The sequence below is a fragment of the Melanotaenia boesemani genome, chromosome 6, assembly GCF_017639745.1.
Source record: "Melanotaenia boesemani isolate fMelBoe1 chromosome 6, fMelBoe1.pri, whole genome shotgun sequence".
In the NCBI taxonomy this organism is placed as follows: domain Eukaryota; kingdom Metazoa; phylum Chordata; class Actinopteri; order Atheriniformes; family Melanotaeniidae; genus Melanotaenia; species Melanotaenia boesemani.
In genome coordinates this window covers 28,562,373-28,580,544 of record NC_055687.1, presented here as the reverse complement: position 1 = coordinate 28,580,544, position 18,172 = coordinate 28,562,373, and positions in this window count along the sequence as shown.

Below are 18,172 nucleotides of genomic sequence, written 5' to 3'. Positions count from 1 at the left end.
TCAAACTGTCTCAAAAGCCTCGTTTGGAGTCCTGCCTTTTCTACCATCACTTGTCTACATCATCATAAAGCACATTTGCATTATAACCTTTGCAAACACTGAAAAGAAGGTATTTCCAGATGTGCAGAACTCCAGCATTTTTGACCAATCTGCAAACTAACCGGAGAAGACCTCAAGCCTTGAGGAAGCAGCAGTTAAAACTGGGTCATTTCCAACTGGATGATTAGAGGTGGGGCAGCTGTTTACAGTGAAAGAACAATGTGTTTGAACATTGAAACATTCAAACCTTCTCTGGTAGAACCCCCAAATAACTTCATGAACCTGTGAATGAAACAGTGAGTTTTTGTTAAAAAAAAAATAAATAAAAGTAGGAAAAAGCATCATAGCTGTGGATGATTATGTTGCACTAAAACAACCACAAAGCAACATATGTGTGAAAAATAATTTGATTGGTTTTGTTGAGATTTAAATGTGCAACACATTGAATGCACCTCTGCAGCATGGTCTCTTGTGCACACCCCTACAGCACATGTGAAGCATGTAAGACTTGTCATGCCAACAACTGCTAAGCTGTGACAGGATGAACTTTTCATAAATGATCACTGGAGAGTTTCAGGTGAAAGTGCAAACAATTTGTTTAAAACTTTTTTTTTTTTTTTTTTTTTTTTTTTCTGCCAACAAATGTGCTTCACAGTGGGAGACTTTCTGCAGGAGATGTACTCTCATTGTGGGAAATGAAAGGGAGGGGTTGCAGGGAAACATCTGTCCACAGTACACACACACACACACACAAATATATATATATATATATATATATATATATATATATATATATATATATATATATATATATATATATATATAATTGAAACAAAAACCTTAACAAATGTGTCTGACTGAATCTTCTACTAGAATAAAGGCTAAATCTACAAAGGCCTTTATGACTTACAGTATGTTCTGTTATCTTACCCTGATACAGAAAGCCTGCAAATGAACTTGTTTATTTAATGCAGACAAAGAGCCAAGTGTGTTTTCTTTTAACCCACGTCAGCAAAGATCAGCCTTTACAGGGGTTGTGAGGCTTCTCAGGAGGGGGTATTGCCGTAAATAGATAGGGGGAGGAAACTAAGTGGGTGATCATGTTGTTTCAGCCTTGTTAATGACACATTAGCAGACACCCCTCCATAAACACAGACACCAAATCCCCCATTCCCAAGCCGATTGCAAATCTGAAAACATCATCAGTAAAGCGGTTAGTTCCTGCCAAATACATCTAACCAGCTGGATGCAAAGTGGTCATAATGATCTCTGTCAGCCCAACCAACAGCTGAGTTGGTCAGCGAGTCAGTCACACAGAGCGAGTCAGTGTTTCAACCATTCAGTCAATCAGTCAGTCAGTCAGTCAGTCAACACCTTTTGGTTCTCAGTATCAGAAAGAATTTCCTGCCACTGACTTCTCCTCCCAAAACACCTGGAAACACAGACACACACACACACATGCAGACACTTACAGATAGGCCGGCACACACAGACACAAACCAGCCAAATGGCTTTTCCTGTCACACTTTGTTACGCTTTGTTCTCAAACAAGCAACAGTGCACTCACCTCAATTCTCACACCACAGATGTTTCTTTTCCGTGTAATCAGGCAGTCTACCTGCAGAGTCCTGCTGTCGCTACTCTGTTATGTAAAACCAAAGGACTTGGATGTGTTATTGTGATGCAGCTGGTTATTTTAGCTCATCAACATATGAGTGTGCAGGGTACATTTTTGTGGCTCACACTATAACAGAATGAGCATGCTAGTATCTGGATTTTTACTCATCATTAACTTTTTAATTTTACATTTTCTTTTTTACAATTTTCCTAATTTTTCTACAATTAAAATAACTAAGTTTGTGTTTCAGGTTGTTAAAGTTTCTTTTTTGAGCTACATAATTTAATACAATTTTATGATAATAAATCTAGTGTATAGGAGATTCAGAGAAGGTGACACAGCAGCAGTGAGTACCATAGGAATGAGTTTGTTAGCTCTTAGAGTACTATTTAGCTCCAATGACCTCTGAATGGTGACAGTTGAATGAACTCGGACACAAGAGGCCTCTGCACAAGCACCCACACAAGCAAGTTTTTAAGTCATTCACACACAATGGCATTATTAGCCCACACTCACTTGGAGCAGCAGGTGTATCTATAACAAAACTCCATTCACACTAAAGCCAAAACAACCAGGAAGCAAATGGTTATGGTGAGTAAAACAGTCCAAGTTGTCCAGCTGCTTTTTTCACTGCTTAGTCTAGACACACACTCTCCTTCTCTCACTGCTTTCCCAGACTCTGAAATCTGCTAAATGCATTCAGTTAGTCTTTGCAACTATAAGTCCTCCCCATGATTTATCACCTTTTTTTGTATCCATAAAGCAAATCTTTTGAAAATTATGTTAGCAAAAGGTTGTAAATTTCTGACTGTGGAATAAGAAAAGGGCTGCATTTTTATTGTATTGAATCTACCTGTGGGTATTGTGAAAGTCTATAAGCAATTCATGTCTTCCAGTAATGGATATGAAGATCTTTAAATTGGTTTGTGACCACAGAACCCTGTCTTGTTTTTCTGATTATGCTGAAAAACCTCACTCTAAAGATCTTTTGAAACAGCATAATACACAGTGTGTTATAGTAAAAATGTAAAATTTCAAATGATCTCTTTTCACTTATAAAGAAATCCATCATTTCTATAAAGAGCAGTAATACTTGGCTACTGATTCTTCAGAGTTATCTGCCTCCTCTGCTATTTAACTGTTTATTGGATTTCTCAATCCTGGATTACTCACATCATGATAGACTGTCCCAACAGGAGCCAAACATATGGCGCCAACAAGATTTATCGTTTGAAACATGGACAAGATCAGATGCAAGACAAGGAAGCCTTTCAGATCTTCCTTTACAATCAGTCTGGAATATTTTCCAAGTAGTGTGAGAAAAAGGAGAATATACTGAGAAGCTTTCAAAGCGATTAGCTCCTCTTCCAAATACATAGTGAAATAAGCTGCATGGTGCACTCTGGCATGATCATTATCAGGATGTTTTCTGAGTCCATCAGTACTGCTGTTCTGTTGGTCTGTTCTTTGGATAAAAAACAGGAGACATTATAACAATATATAACATATTTACTCTATGTCATCAGGAAGACTCCGGGGGGAAGAATAAACAGCAGGGGAAAGAGACAAATCCATTTCAGGAGCAAGAGAGGTATATCAAGAGGAAAAAAACAGCTATGAACTGTGAAGCAAGTAAGCAAGAGAGAGCCAAACCAAGCTGAAAAGTTTCTGCTTCATATAGGAGAAAGTTTAAGTGCTGCCTCAGCTGACTGAAAGCACAGCCCAAATATTACATATAAAGGTACTATTAACAATTGCATTTATTTCCTTAATTAATCTGCTGATTATTCTCACAAATACTTGTTTAATTAGGAATATTACATTTTTTTTTATTCTGAAAATGGGCTCAGAAATTTGTGTGGATTGTGGAGTCCTAAGGTTGTCAGGAAGGGCATTCCATAGACAAAGGGTCAAATTTGCCATGATGCTCAGCATTGTCCAGGGAATGAAGAGGCAGTTTGAAGTAGAGGAGCGTATTATGGTTTGTCGGATAAGGGGTTCCTTGAGGTATGGATGTTTTGGAGTCTCTGTAGACTCTAAAGATGGGATCCCAATGAGAAGTGTCATCTTAGATGTTAACAGTGGAGCAGAGTCTGTTAATATTTCACAGATAAGGGAAGGAGGGCTTGCAGAGGTGTTTATATAGAGGGGGCCAAGGACAGACCCCTGAGGGACCCCACTGGTAGCTGTACTGAGGGAGATTCACTCATTTAGACAATTTAATAAGAAGAAATGCTCTTATCAAAAGTAGTTTCTAAATAGCATATTTGAAGCTAAATAAAATTTTACAAGTAAACATTTCAAAGTCTTGTAAGCTTTTAAGTCTTGTAAACATTTTTATATGAAGTGGTGGATAAATTTTGATTTGTACATGGTAATTTTTTTTTTTTTTTTGTTTGTTTTTTCTTTTCTTACTTATTGTAAAAATATAAGTACAGTAAAACCTCAATTCTGTACCATATTTTAGTGTGGTACCAAAGTATTAAGCAACTAGATACACTTCACCATTGTAATATGGCAGTTTGCTAACCACAAATGAAATAGTCTTGACTTATGGAGGTTTATGCCTCAGCTTCCTCTACAGTCTTTTCAAGTAGGTAAATGCCTCCATATATCCTTAACTACAGAATAAGCAGTAAGAGTATATAAGAAGAGAAAGACATGTGAAACCATTTTTTAGGAATTTAATGACTGGCTAACATCTCTGAGTGAGACCAGCAGGCCTTGTCTGTGAACTGCTGCAGTCCTGCAGTCTGAGGTGAATCTGTTTAAGCCCTGAGCTCAGTTTAATCAGAGTCGACATGGCGAGAAACTGCAGTGTGTATGCCATGCTTCAACAAGACAAGCTTGTGGTTGTAATAGCTCTTACATCACAGTGATTCAGCATCTGCTACTGAACTTATTAGTGACTGTATGTCCAAAAAACAGACAAGTATTTTAACTTGCATGTACTTTCTGTATGAATACGAGTTGGTAGTTGGAGTTAATCTAAAGTCACAGCTTTAAAATGCCTTGACACTGTCCAGTTTCTGTTTCCATGGCTACATGACCTCAGTCCTCATATTTTATTTTTTCCCATCTTTATTTGAGAGGTCAAATAGGATTAAGCAATGCATGTGAACAGATCTTATAAACCTATACGTAAAGCAAATGCTCCATGGGGAATGGAATAATTGCAGACATATGTTTCTTATCAATGTCAAAATTTATCATTTGCATGAGCGGAAATGTTCTCAGAAAACACAGCAGAATTCTAATAAAAACTGGAGTTGATGAGTGCAGTGCATTATTTAAGAATATTTAAGCCAGTGCTCACATATGTTACCCATTGATGTCATGAAGTGAGCCACTAAGCTCACTTATCATAGTGATGTGCTCCATCAACATCATACAGATTTGTTAAAGCACAGTAAAAAATTAACCACTGTTTTCTCTATCATACAGTAGTGAAGTGTGTGTTTACAGATAGTTAAGCCCAGCAAATCAGCCTCAAGTACAGTGTTTAGAGCTGTGGTCAGTCTTGTTATGGACCACACCTGAGCATGTTGTTTAAAAAAACAATCATGCATTCTTCTGTTGTTTACAACAGCAGCTGTAATAGCAGTCCTCACTATGACTGACTGAGGCATCCTTACAATCAAAAGATGAAACTGGTGCAGATGCACAAGATTATTGTCCATAAATGTTTTAGGCCAGATGTTTTTTGCAGTCGGTCTCCACATTGAGTGTTGTTCCATAAATGAAACCAAAATTTTTTTATATTAGTCACTTAACCCTTTCACACATAACGGTCACTACAGCTGGCACCTATTCAAAAGCCTGCATTTCTTTTTTTTTTTTTTTTACCCTGTCCTGTCCAGCATCCTAACATACAGAACGGAGGTCTGTGTGCCATATTTTGCTTGACAGATTTGCTCTACCAAGGGAGACATGTTATATACATGGCTGCCCTTGATATTTTTATTATTTTTTTTGTAATCTTATTTTCTTTAGTCTTTATATGTCAGTGCCGAACCTGACAGGGAGATAGAGGAAGAGAGAAAAAAAAACAGGGAGAAAAGGACAGGATTAAAATGTGGAAATAACAGTTGTCAATGCTGCCCAGAACATATCACAAAAAAAAGAAAAATAAAACAATATAAACTACCACAGTACTACATGATACCAAAAGAAAAATAGGATGATGATGATGATATGAAAAATTACAATAGTCATCAAACGTACCTGCAGATAAACGTACTAACACACAAACATCAGCTACATCTAGTGAGAAGCGTATGGAGAGACGAGCACGTTTGTGAGCATGCACGTGTTAACGTGCATGTGTGGCCATGCAACAAGGAGGAAATGTGTACCCGCAAGGGGGCTGCGATCACGCCGCACCCCGAAGCATCAGCGGGGGACGGGGAGAGCCCGAGGCCCCAAAGGCCAAACAGGTCCACAGAGCACCAAGCCCGGGACAGCCAAAGCAGACAGAGCAGCGGTCCACCCGGACCAGAGCAGAGGGGCCCCCAGACCGGAGCCCCCTGGCGCGACAGGGCAGGGGCACCGGGCAGCCCACGGTGATGGCGAGCAGGCCCAGCGGGTGCCGGGAGCTGCGGTGCAGGCCGCACGGAGGGCAGGCACCCCACAGGCCCAAGGGCCACCCATTCCCCCCAGCAGAGCCCCACCCAGGAACCCGGCGGGGCCCGACCGCCCCAGGCAAAACCACCGTGGGCCACGCCAACCCAACACTAAGGCTAGGCACCCCAGGGACAAGAACATGTCCGCAAAAACCCTCTTTACCCCAACCCTTACCCATTCACCCCCCACCCCTCCCACCCCCACCAGGGGCAGCCCAGGGAGTCTAGGGTCTGGTGGGCCACATACATTCTCCCCGAGGACTCACCAGCCCCCCGATGCGGCACCGAGGGCAGCCCCCAGGGCAAACGGCGCCCAGTAGCACCCCGCACAGGACTCCAGGCAGGCACCGAACCTCCACCCCCCGCAGCCCCGAGTGCATCCCGGGACACGAGGGGGTAGGAAGACCCCCGCCCCCCTGCCCCCCAGCCTGAGTTGTGTGTGCATGAGTATGGGCTATTTATAATGCAATTAAAAACTGGAAGGAGCCATGAGATGGTGGTGGGTCCCACTGCTGCCAGGCAGCAGGACCCCCTCAGGACTCCCTCAGTGTGTGTGTGAGTGTGTGTTATGTGTGTAGTGCAGTACTGTTAAATGTGGTAGTGTCTAAGGTGTAAATAAAATCGGGGGGAGAGAAGTCACAAAGGGAGGGGATGGAGGAAGGGCCACCTCGGTGGCTCCTGTCCGCCCACCCACAGCCCATGTGCCCATCCCCCCGAGGCCCTAAATGTACATTGATGTCTAGGTTGTGATTAAAATCTAGTGGGGCAGGCAGTCGCAGGGGTCCACTGGGGGATCCCGCAATGGGGACCCCTCAGCCAAACCCACCGCCTCCACCCGCCCCACAGTGCCCTATGTGTAGTGTGTATGATGTGGGGTGGTGGGGGAGGAGAGGGGCTCGGGGAGGGGCACAACTTGGAGAGAGATCTCTGTCCCAGGCAGCCAACTTCTCAGCTGGCTGCTGTAGGCGCCCCCGCCTCCTCAAGACCACCCGAGGGAAGAGGGGCAAAGGCCCGGCCCAGCCAAGAGCCCAACGCATCAATGCCCCGGACGCCCACCACCACACCAGGGGACCAGAGAGCCCCAGGTTGCACACACATATCCTGGTCGGGTCCAAGGCACAGCGCCCCCATCCACCCCGAAGAAGCCCCAGGCGGGAGGGGAGAGAGCGAGAAGGAGAGCAGACTCCACCCCCATGAGCCCTAATCCCCCCCACTGCCCACCAGGACCCCTGCCGCCCCCCTACCCCTCCCTTAGTCCCAACGAACACATTGTAATCCCAAGGGTACCTGCCCGGCATCGGATCAGCCCGACCCCGATGGCATGACCCCTCCAGCCCAGGAAAGGCCCCCGAGCTGGAGGGAGGCAGCCCCCAGACCCCAGGGCACCCCCAGACCCCGGGGCACCCCCAGACCCCCCCCCCCCCCCGCTAAACCACAGTGCAGCCATTACAACAGCATGGCTTCATAGGAGAAGAGTCCTGGTGCTGAACTGTCTTGCCTGCAGTCCAGACCTTTCACCAAAGAAAACATTTGGCACATCAGTAAATGAAAAGCACAGTAATAAAAGGCCCTGGACTGGGACAGCGCTCTTCACCTAAAATACCAGTAACTGGTTTCCTCACTTTCCAGATGTTTAGACAGTTGTTAAAAGAAGAGGATATGCTACACCATGGTCAACATAGAATAGAACATAATAGAATAGAACTTATTACAAATAAGAAAATTACAAGTTACATCACACTGTTTCACCTTTTTTGTGTTGCTGTCATCAAATTTACACAAAAAACAAACAGAAACAACTGGAACGCGCCATTAGCTCACGGAGCATAGCAGGCGGCCCTCAAAGCAAGCCCCGTCTCCCTGACCCACCTTCTCATCTACCTGCTGAACAAAAGAAGATACTAGAGCAGGGGTCTACAACTCTGGTCCTCGTGAGCTACTGTCCTGCAGGTTTTAGATGTCTCCTACTACAACACATTGACGTTTTGCAATTTCCATTTGGAGATAAAGTATTTCTTTTATTTCATTATCGATGTTGTCATGATGACTAAGATACTAAATCGTCTGACAGTCAACTTCAAAAATTACCTAAATGCCCATCCCTAGTTTTTTCAAGGTATTCTTTATTCCCCCCGTTATCCTAACTGATAACTTTAAATTATTGATGAGTGTAGGTGTACACAGTTACCTTTATATGCGATAGCCTTGTGATGGATATGCAAGCTCTTCTGGGATGTAAGAGCATCACTCACCTGCAGGTGAAAAACTTTGACTTCAAGAAGCTTGAAGGACGAGTATGCAGACACTCATGTTTACTTAAATTCTTGCTGATGTGTCTTAAAGTGACATTGTATTTAAGATCCAGGTGCATGATGGAAGAATCAGATGCTGTAATGCTGATGAAAAATAACTGTTACTTCATGTCATTGACCATAACACCTTTTCATTTGGAGCTACATATTATAAAGTTACCTAATTTGCCATTTAAACATTTTAAGGCTGTATTCCCTTTTTGTACTCACACTGTAGCTGATCCATGTCCATGACATTAATTTGCTCCTTACATGTGTATCACAGCTGCTTTTCCTTAAGAATGATTGGATTATAAATCAAATTAGCAGAAAAAAGAAAAAGATTGCTACCAGCAGCGCTCTGTCACTCCAACACTTTGGTGTGTTTTACAGGAAATAGATCACAAGCAGGGAGGGAAAGGAAGGCCAGGAGAGCTCAGGATGTCTGCATGTTAGATCTTTTGCATTAACAGGCAGTGAAACATCACATCTCAGTTTACATGAAAGAAGCATTGAACAGCTGTTAAACAACTGTCTTTGACTGTTCCTTTCATTTTCTGTTCTCTTCTTTGAAACTACATCTAGTAATGGTGTTGAAAAATCTTGTTATCATGTGCTGTCAGTGTTTATTCCAAATTCTAAGTATTGTATTATTGGACTTAGTTTTACTTATTGGATCACTGAACTTGCTATTTAAAAAAAAAAATAGAGGATGTGAACATGATCATATCTCATTGGGTAACAGTTTAAAAGCAAATGTTTGTTTACACTTTTCACAAATCATAAAGATTTTCTTTGAATTGTATAATCTAAGTGATCTTGTGCGAGATTAAGCTGTGTCATCAGAAGTTACTGGATGAAAGTTTAAAGTTTCAGTAGCTGAAGTTAGCCACAAAATGATTAAATGATTTTTCTGTTAGCTACACATTTATTCACTTGCTTCCAGTTTTTATTTATTTATTTATTTATTTTTTAGATTGATCAATTCGTCTTTTGAAGGGGCATAAATATCTTGTTGTCACAACAAATACAAGAGGAAAACCATGTAATGTTGTAATATAATCAAGAAACGTGTTTAACATAATTCAGCTTAACAAGGAAAGATAGCTGAAAAGATGTAATAAAATTTAATAATGCACATAAGTTGAAATTGAGACAATTTGATGCTTGATTTCCATGGATCAGTGATCCTGAACAAAGCCCCTACTTTGTTCCTTGTATGTAAAGTGAACAAGAGTCTGATGGAAAAACAGATCTGAAGAACATTAACAGCAAAATAAACCATGTTTAGTGATTTCAGTGGACTGTCTTGCCTATAATCTGCAGAAACACGCCTGCACTGGCACTGCTGCACATTGAGGAAACTCACCTACAGCTCCTATCTGGTGCGTTTCCTTTTGACAGACAATTATCTACCATTTAAATGGGAACGAGGAAGGCATGCATAATTGGTGGCCACTGACATAATGGAAACCATGTGGATTTTAATTAGTGACAACACCTTAAGCGTGTGATACCATCTTAAACTGATGAACAAAAGCCTCCACTGAGCCAAGAAAGAGTAAAAAGGTCAAGAAATATCAGCAGCCTAAAAACATCCATTAAGATACATAAAGAAACAAACCATTGCCTTTCCTTCATTAAATTCTTAAAAGCTCGTCTCTGTACTCAAACCTTAATAAAAGGCATATCTTTTATTCCACTTGCCCCATTCGGAGTGGACTTTATTGTTTATTTTTTTTATAAATTATACAGCACAGCTTCCATCTCCTTGGAAATGTGACAATATCTACACTACACAAAAGTCAGCTCTCATGTTAAAGAGCTTCCACCACACACATATATGAACCAGGAATCTAATTCTGTGTTTTTGGTTGCATTGTTTATTGGTTCACAGCAGCTCTAGGGTGCACATGCTCACTCACTCCCTCAGTTTTCAAACTTTCGGTACAAAGTTTAAATTTCTTTGCCAACAGCATCTGTTTGCATGATGATGTATGCAGTCTGATTGGATCTGGATTGCTTCCTATCTTGAAAACCATCATGTTAAAGATTGTTTAACAGCTTATAGCAGTTGGCCAGATTAAAAATATGGGTCAGCTTGTAAAGTTTCTTTTTCTCCTGAGGATGAAGACGTTCAAACATGTAAACATGTATCCGTATCGTTTTCTCTGAACATGTCATGATGAGGTCACAGTACATGAAGTCAGAGAAATAGCTATGTTTACTTGTCCTCATACAAGTAATCAGCTGCAGATTACATTTTATTATACCAACCTGTATTGTGTTATATACAAATAACAAAATTCTGGCTGTATCTTCTCATTTCTAAAGTAATAGAAATTTTTATTTGAGCACGTTCAAAGGCTTAAATTTGGATATCATTCATGACGGACAGCTCAAGTAACAGTTCACTATAAAAACAGGTTGATCTCTAACAGCTGCCCAAGAATACACAGCAACTACAGCGTCTATAGGCTTGCATTTGTGTGTGCATGTGTTTACAGCAGTAGAGCCAAACCCAGCATGTCGAAGGTTGATATAAGTGGATCATCATACTGTGTTGTTTTCTTGAGTTATAAAAGTGTGTATCTGTGTGCATGCTGGTGTATTAACGAGAAGGAAAATGTATTTATTTGTGTGACTGCACTGACTGTACATGTGTGTGATAAAGGTTGACACTCAAAACTGTCATTTTCCATTTCTTGAATTACAACAGGGATTTTTTACACAGACACACACTTACATGCTACAAAAATATATTTGAATGATTAATTTAAAAATACAGCAGTTATGAATATCAAACCGTCATGAACAAGAGTCTGCAAGACTTGTTAGTTCAAAGCTTTAGTTCTTTATCAGCCACAAAACAAAATACACCAGCTGTCACAAAGCAGTGGATGTGCGGACCCAAATGCAGACAGAGTTCTAGAACTGAGGGAAAAACGTTTATTTCATGACTAAAATTGTTTAGTATAAACAGCGAGCTGGCAGACAGCTGCTCCTCAGTCTGTAGGGGCAGAGTGGTGCAGGCGTGGCTCTGGATCTGGAAGGTTTACACAGGATTCTCTGAAAGACAAAACGGATTAACACCAGGAAACAATAGCTAGACAGAATCTCTCAAAATACAAGAGACCAGATACCAAGTGTGGTTGGTACAACGCTCTGGCATGGAGTAAAGGAGGGATGTGGTCTAAATACTCTGGAGGATCAGTAGATGACTGGTAGCCATGATGATTAGATGGGTGGCAGCTGTGATGATTAGATGAAAGGCAGCTGCACCATAGAAATCTGTCTGAAGAAACAACCATGCCCACAAACACACATAGGGGGAGAAGAAAACGAACAATAAGAGCTGACACTAGAGTCCGGTGTCCATGACACCAGCAGCAAAGACACAATCACATCTTGTAATTCATCCATGCACACAAACATACAGCATACAGTGTGTGCGTGTGTGTGTTAGACTGAAAATGCCTACACACAGCACACTTAACATAATAACCTTGACTCTAGAATAGAATAGAAATACTTTATTAATCCTCGGGGAAATTTGGGTAATTTGGGACTCTCAGTCCACTTGTAAAATTTTGCCCCTATCCGTAAATGGAGTTCCCAGTAAAAAAGAAAAAAAAAGTCTTATCTTGACTTTTGTCTTATTTCTTGCTCCCCCCCTTTTTTTTATTTTTTTTCTTCCTATGAAATGAATCCACTTGGATGAACAGATAATTTATGTGATTTCAGAGTCAAAATATCAGAACAATAACTAATTTAACACATAAATGATCAATATGATGGTGTAGTTGCAGCCAACAGTTTGTAGACACGCAGGTTTTAATCCACCCGTTTGTAAAATGGCTGGTAGTTTTTAATTCATGACGGGTGTAGGAACATCATCTAAACACCAGGTAAATAATGACGTCTGAGGCTGCGACAGTTGGCAACACATCTAAACCTGAAAGTGCTGATGGAAACAGTAGCCGATTGCCCCCAAAATGTCAGAGAAAGCCAACGTGATGTCACAAGTGCATTCTCTAGACCTCAATCTTCTTTTAAACACATGCAGTAAATGCCAATTTAATGGAGGTAAAAATGATTTTAGTACAAAGGTAGTAGCTGTGGCACTAAACTAAAATTGTTGCTAATATCAATGCTAACATCAAGCTTTCATATTACAGAGTGACTAACCGGTCACGGTTTTTAAGGTGGTGGATGAAGTTGGATGTCCTCAATTTTTATGCCACAGAGGTTGCAGTTTATTGCTCTTTTATAAGTCCCTTGCAAGGTTCGGATTACTGGGGGAGCTAAGGGGATTTCAGCCTCCCTGAAAAGCAGATGTTCTCCCCTGAAACACACCTGAGACTCTTAAGGGGGGGCTCTAAAATAATCCACTTTCAGGTTATATTTAATCTTATTTTCCAAAAGGCTCCTTCAAACTACAAATATGGCCGAATTGGGTGGAGTGGAACTCTCTGCGACCTGGAGGGAGATGGGGCATGAAATGCCTCATTCACGTTTAAATAGACTGCACCAAAACGAGTCGCTCTAAAGACGCGCCTCAGAACAGGGGTTAACAAGGGGGGTGTGGAGCTAGAATAATCAGGAATTCAGACCAAAGCATTGCAGTTCTACTTTATATAGACCATAAATTAATCATTTACATGTGAAAAGGAAGGATTTAAAAGCATGATATGTCCACTTTAATACTATTAATTAAAATAACCATAAAATAGGAGGGGTATATCAGGGCTGAGACCTACTTGGTTGGCAGGCTCCAAACAAAAGAAAAAGGAAGCCCCACGAAGACCACACCTTAAGTTATACAAACCAACTTAGGGGACAGAAGACGAGTATCAGATTGTGTTTAACAGGATTTTGAGCAAAGTTTATACCATAAATTGAAGCAAAATGTCTCCGAAAATTTATGTGACAAATATGTCACGTCGGGCTCGGGATGGGTTAAATCCAGAAAACACAGAAGGGGCACCACCACCACCACCAGGGACACCAATGCACCATCATAGCCTCAGCACCTGACAAAAGGAAGGAAAACAAAGGATTATAAAATACACTTGATAACAACAAGATCTATATAATTTGGGGAAAGTATAACAAAATTCCCTCCGCTTTAAACAGGCACACACAAGCACATGCTCACACAAGCACACGCTAGATGTGGTAGATCGCCATTAATGGTGGAAGTCACAAATGGCTGGATAATTGTTACAGCTGAGTGAGACTTATCCCAAGCGACGTCCTCCCAAACAAAATTCTCCAAAGCAAAGCAGCTCCCAAGCTAAGCAGCAGTGGTCCCCTGCAGACGTGATCTGGAGCTGCACGGCCAAGCTGCAGCCCAGTCAGGTGATTCGGGACTGCATGGCATATCGCGGAGCAGTCACCAAACGGCCCTCATCCAGCTTAAATGATTCAAGAGCTCGATGAGAAGCGCAGAGCCTGCAGCAATACCCACATGAGTTTGATGACTTTGGGAGATGGTGCACATTAGAATGGTGGCCAGCTGTCGACCTAGCTGTGTGCCATACAACAGCTCCTCAACCCCAAAGGGAGGGGGAATACTGCTTGCGACAAGGGCACCATCGACTGATGAAGCTGGCCCTGAGGTTGGCTGAGGAGGCAACAGCTGAAAAGTGGTCTGAATTGCCGCAGCTGCTCGTGGGGGAGTGGGCAAACGGTCTGCTGGCATCAAAACCAACAAGTCACTGTCAAATGAGGATTCGTCCTCTACTTGAGGCCGCCAAGGAGGGTGTGACATAGATCTGGCAGCGCCGCCTGGAGAATCAACTTGTACCATTGGCTTCAAAGAATAACAATGGACCTGTCTAGTTTTGGTGGGCTCATCCTTTGTGGCAATGTTGTAAACTGGCCCTTCTCCTTTTTTGGGCCCTGAAAATACAATATACATCTGGGCCCCACTGATCATGGATCTTATGGCGTCCCCATACACCAAGGTCTTGCAACCAAACCAACTGGCCTTCCCTCAGGGAAACATCTTTGACTTGTTGGTCATAGTTTTTCTTGCACCGTTCAGCAGCCACCATCAGCCTGTTCTGAGCCCCCTCAAAAGCTACCTGCAAGCAAAGTTTGTGTTCATGGACCCACTCATGGACATCACCACCAACAGGGTCCTGAACTCGGCCTTACAGGAAATCTACAGGGAGTCTGGGCTCCTGACCGAACATCAACAGGAAAGGGGACTCACCAGTTGCCTGATGCAGGTTGGTGTTATAAGAGTACAGAACTTGGGCAGACAAGAGCCCCAATCATGCTTCTGAGACAACGGCAACGTACTCAAGAGGTTGTGAAGCATTCTATTAAAATGCTCATTGTCCGTTCCCTGAGGGATAGTAAGGTGTGGTGCGAGACTTCTCAGTCCCATATAAAGCACAAAGCTGCTTAATGAGGGAGCTTTCAAAGCTCCGTCCCTGGTCTGAATGTAACCTTGCCAGGACACCAAATTTTGAGAACCACTCCGCAACCAAAACTTTATTTACAGTAGCAGCCCGCTGATCCATGCTATTGCGGCTGGGCTCCAGCACGGTAAAGTCAATTACTAGGATCTCATTTGGCCAAGAAGCCAGCAAGTGACCCATGAAATTGCGGGCAGCCGGTGGATCATCCTTTGCTACCTGGCACTGTTCACATGCCTGGCACCACTGTGCCACTTCAGTGGACATATCTGGCTAATAGCACCGCTGTCAAAGGAGCTGGCAAACGCAAAGTGCCAGAAGCCATTAATAACACAGGTGTGTCCAGCTATATATAGTAAACATGTTTTTGCCATGCACTATACACATTTGGACAAAGCATGCTAAGTTGTGATGCATGCCCAAAGATAAGGCTTCCCCAAAAGCTCATGTGTAATTCCAGCCTTGGTCCTGTTTGTTTTTTACCCAAAAGTTATATTGAAAGGTGGCGCAGCAATAGGTGTGTTTAGCAGGGTTGTCATGGCTTTTGTTTGGGCAAGCATACATCTGTGTAATGGTAGATTGAAAGGAGGATGTCGCCTAAGTCCTTTCCAAGAAAGGTAAGCAATAAATGTGGCAATAAATCAGATTTATTAATTCTAATCATGCAGTTTTCATGTCCCTGTGGCCAATAAATTTCATTTCTAGTTCTGTCATGTTCTTGACCAAAAATAACAGCCAGGAGGTATTTCCAATATGGCTACCCAGTGTCGTCCCTTTTAATACAACCTAAAAGAACTTAGTAAAAATGCAAACAGTGTATAACTGCCTCAGATAATATATTCTCAGTGTATTCAGTATCTCATGTCTCATGTTGAGCTGCAGGGCAAGTTTCATACTGTAAAACATACATTTTTGATGTTTTTCATAGATAAACAGATGGATTGACAGATTACGTTTGTGTGTATTCATGTATGTGGTAGAAATTGTATCCATACAAACCACTCAGAAATAGACAAGTTCAGATCTAGACGCTCTCACAGCTGTGCAAGTTAATTTGGGTTTCAGTTTTCCATGAATACACAGGCAGGGCTCCAGTCTCATCTCTCAGGACAGGAGGCAGTATCAGCCAAAATCAACATGCTGACTGTAAGTCCTTGTAGGTGTATATGTGTGTGAAATAGCAACATGTGCATCTGTGTATTTTAAAGTTTGGTTTTGAGCACAGGTATCTTTTTGCACTTCTACAAAGATAGCAGCTTCCCAAACCTCCACATGTGAAACACCATGACTGTGATATCATCGTCTTTCTTTTTATTTTATAATTCTTGCATTTTCACCTTTTCCTGTTTTTTTGTTTTTTGTTTTTTTTCTCTCTGCAGACTAAAAGATTTAATTCAATAATTACCCTCAGAATATGTTTATTTTAACTGTGATGCTTATGCAGATTGTAATGGAGGAAAGGAGTGAGGGAGGGCAGGAAACTCGAGTACAGCATGATTTCATTTAACAGCAACTTTACTGCTGACTAAACAATATTATTACACTGTACTTGTGAGACACCAGTACTAGATGTGGTTTAATGCAACTAAAAGTCTTTAAAATGAATGTTGCAACTTGCTCCAGTCAAAAAATTAGACTTTTAAAAACACAATTAAAATGCAGCTGAGTGTCAACAACAGGGAGGCAGGTTAATAAGAGGAGGAGGCATCTTAAAAGTCAACCCAAATCACACATTTAACTCACCCCACATGCACACACTGTGCTACCCTAACAAGAACTGGACACAAAAGAGAGGCACCACCACCAGAAAGGCCCAAACCACCATCATCAAGTTGCTGACAAGAAAACAGAATGGAATAGAAGGATATGTAAAAAAAAAGCATCTTTGTGGCTGTGAACCAATACATTGGCAATAAACTGGAGCAACTTAGTGAGCAGCTAGTATACGGATGTTCACAAGACATGCAGAGTCACAAAAGTCTTCTTTTGGAGGCAGGAGAAGATGGTGGTCTGTTTTGCTCTAGTCTTTAGTAGTTATAGCCTTCTGTTACTTTTTGCTGTCACTCTTTGGTTAAGGCATTCCCAGCCCTAGCCTATCACCAACACTTGATCAGGAGCTTTTTTTTTTCTTTTGTTTTCAACATACATGCTTGTAGTGTAATTTTCTTATGTGTATAGTATTTACTTTTCAATTAAAATGAAAGTAAAGTTTTCGGGTGTTAAATCATTGTATTATATTACAAGTGCTATGTTGTCATGACAGTGTAATGTGCTGTCTTGTGTAACCCTACACTTGTTTGTGTTCATGCTGCCATGTTGGCCAGGTCGTGCCCGTAAAAGGGAGGATTTGATGTCATAGATAGATAGATAGATAGATAGATAGATAGATAGATAGATAGATAGATAGATAGATAGATAGATAGATAGATAGATAGATAGATAGATAGATAGATAGATAAAATTACCATATCTTGGTTTATTTTGGCAGGTGTTTCCACGTTTATAGGTGAGGTTGGTACTCACCTAAAAAGAAATAGACATATATACATACATTGTATGTACAAAGCTTGCCGCAGTGATGAAACAGGAAAAGAAATTATCCTGCAATAAAAATTAATAAAATAAGATTACAAATTTTAAAAAAGCATTACTGAACCTGTCTATAGGAGTAAAATAGTGTATGTGACAAATATGCAGCACTGTCTTTTAGGGATTTGGCCATCAGATGATGCATTACTGTAATAAAAGGAATTTAACATTTCATGCTTATGGCTTAAGTGTATCATGGATCTATGTTTTGAAGGACAACTTCACAGATTTGTATTTAGTTTTCAGTTTAGTTATCAAGAAATTTTACTTTTGGTTTGAGCAGTTAAAACTGTCACATGTGGTATCAGACTTTCAGGTGCATCGAGTTAAATATACTTTGATCAATATTTTCCTTTATAACATCACCAGTTATCTAAGTATGTTGATAAATCTATGTTTATCTAAGTATGTTGGTTAAGAGTTTTGTTCCATCTCTTCATGTAGTGCTAGACTGACATTGTCTGTTAAGGAAGAGCTGTTATCTTTTTACAACTCCGGCTCTATGTTTGGGTCCAATGTCAAACGAAAAACAAAACTGGGACTTGTCGAGGAAATCCCTCATATTGCGTGAGGAATGAACATTCA